Consider the following 2,500-nt stretch of genomic DNA (forward strand, 5'->3'; position numbering starts at 1 on the left):
CCCCCGGGTGGCACAGGGCTGGATGGGGCTTTCGTATAGCAGGGACGGTGCTGCCTCTCGCTTCGCTCGCTGTCCGCCGCTCGCCGCTCCCTCGCGCAGCCAAAAATGGCCAGTTTTGTCCCGTTTTTGGGCCGTTTTGGCCAGTTTTTGGCCTGTTCTTGCGTCGCGCGGTGACCGTCGTGAGCGGAGCAAAATGTCAGCCATCTCAGCACCCTGGAACCCCCCGGGTGGCACAGGGCTGGATGGGGCTTTCGTATAGCAGGGACGGTGCTGCCTCTCGCTTCGCTCGCTGTCCGCCGCTCGCCGCTCGCTCGCGCAGCCAAAAATGGCCAGTTTTGGCCCGTTTTTGGGCCGTTTTGGCCAGTTTTTGGCCTGTTCTTGCGTCGCGCGGTGACCGTCGTGAGCGGAGCAAAATGTCAGCCATCTCAGCACCCTGGAACCCCCCGGGTGGCACAGGGCTGGATGGGGCTTTCGTATAGCAGGGACGGTGCTGCCTCTCGCTTCGCTCGCTGTTCGCCGCTCGCCGCTCGCTCGCGCAGCCAAAAATGGCCAGTTTTGGCCCGTTTTGGCCAGTTTTTGGCCTGTTTTTGCGTTGCGCGGTGACCATCTTGAGCGGAGCAAAATGTCAGCCATCTCAGCACCCTGGAACCCCCCGGGTGGCACAGGGCTGGATGGGGCTTTCGTATAGCAGGGACGGTGATGCCTCTCGCTTCGCTCGCTGTCCGCCGCTCGCTGCTCGCTCGCGCAGCCAAAAATGGCCAGTTTTGGCCCGTTTTTGGGCCGTTTTGGCCTGTTTTTGGGCTGTTCTTGCGTCGCGCGGTGACCGTCGTGAGCGGAGCAAAATGTCAGCCATCTCAGCACCCTGGAACCCCCCGGGTGGCACAGGGCTGGATGGGGCTTTCGTATAGCAGGGACGGTGCTGCCTCTCGCTTCGCTCGCTGTCCGCCGCTCGCCGCTCGCTCGCGCAGCCAAAAATGGCCAGTTTTGTCCCGTTTTTGGGCCGTTTTGGCCTGTTTTTGGGCTGTTCTTGCGTCGCGCGGTGACCGTCGTGAGCGGAGCAAAATGTCAGCCATCTCAGCACCCTGGAACCCCCCGGGTGGCACAGGGCTGGATGGGGCTTTCGTATAGCAGGGACGGTGCTGCCTCTCGCTTCGCTCGCTGTCCGCCGCTCGCCGCTCGCTCGCGCAGCCAAAAATGGCCAGTTTTGGCCCGTTTTTGGGCCGTTTTGGCCAGTTTTTGGCCTGTTCTTGCGTCGCGCGGTGACCGTCGTGAGCGGAGCAAAATGTCAGCCATCTCAGCACCCTGGAACCCCCCGGGTGGCACAGGGCTGGATGGGGCTTTCGTATAGCAGGGACGGTGCTGCCTCTCGCTTCGCTCGCTGTTCGCCGCTCGCCGCTCGCTCGCGCAGCCAAAAATGGCCAGTTTTGGCCCGTTTTGGCCAGTTTTTGGCCTGTTTTTGCGTTGCGCGGTGACCATCTTGAGCGGAGCAAAATGTCAGCCATCTCAGCACCCTGGAACCCCCCGGGTGGCACAGGGCTGGATGGGGCTTTCGTATAGCAGGGACGGTGATGCCTCTCGCTTCGCTCGCTGTCCGCCGCTCGCTGCTCGCTCGCGCAGCCAAAAATGGCCAGTTTTGGCCCGTTTTTGGGCCGTTTTGGCCTGTTTTTGGCCTGTTCTTGCGTCGCGCGGTGACCGTCGTGAGCGGAGCAAAATGTCAGCCATCTCAGCACCCTGGAACCCCCCGGGTGGCACAGGGCTGGATGGGGCTTTCGTATAGCAGGGACGGTGCTGCCTCTCGCTTAGCTCGCTGTCCGCCGCTCGCCGCTCGCTCGCGCAGCCAAAAATGGCCAGTTTTGTCCCGTTTTTGGGCCGTTTTGGCCTGTTTTTGGGCTGTTCTTGCGTCGCGCGGTGACCGTCGTGAGCGGAGCAAAATGTCAGCCATCTCAGCACCCTGGAACCCCCCGGGTGGCACAGGGCTGGATGGGGCTTTCGTATAGCAGGGATGGTGCTGCCTCTCGCTTCGCTCGTTGTCCGCCGCTCGCCGCTCGCTCGCGCAGCCAAAAATGGCCAGTTTTGGCCCGTTTTTGGGCCGTTTTGGCCAGTTTTTGGCCTGTTCTTGCGTCGCGCGGTGACCGTCGTGAGCGGAGCAAAATGTCAGCCATCTCAGCACCCTGGAACCCCCCGGGTGGCACAGGGCTGGATGGGGCTTTCGTATAGCAGGGACGGTGCTGCCTCTCGCTTCGCTCGCTGTTCGCCGCTCGCCGCTCGCTCGCGCAGCCAAAAATGGCCAGTTTTGGCCCGTTTTGGCCAGTTTTTGGCCTGTTTTTGCGTTGCGCGGTGACCATCTTGAGCGGAGCAAAATGTCAGCCATCTCAGCACCCTGGAACCCCCCGGGTGGCACAGGGCTGGATGGGGCTTTCGTATAGCAGGGACGGTGATGCCTCTCGCTTCGCTCGCTGTCCGCCGCTCGCTGCTCGCTCGCGCAGCCAAAAATGGCCAG

This window comes from Musa acuminata, unplaced genomic scaffold, assembly GCF_036884655.1.
Source record: "Musa acuminata AAA Group cultivar baxijiao unplaced genomic scaffold, Cavendish_Baxijiao_AAA HiC_scaffold_1126, whole genome shotgun sequence".
Classification (NCBI taxonomy): domain Eukaryota; kingdom Viridiplantae; phylum Streptophyta; class Magnoliopsida; order Zingiberales; family Musaceae; genus Musa; species Musa acuminata.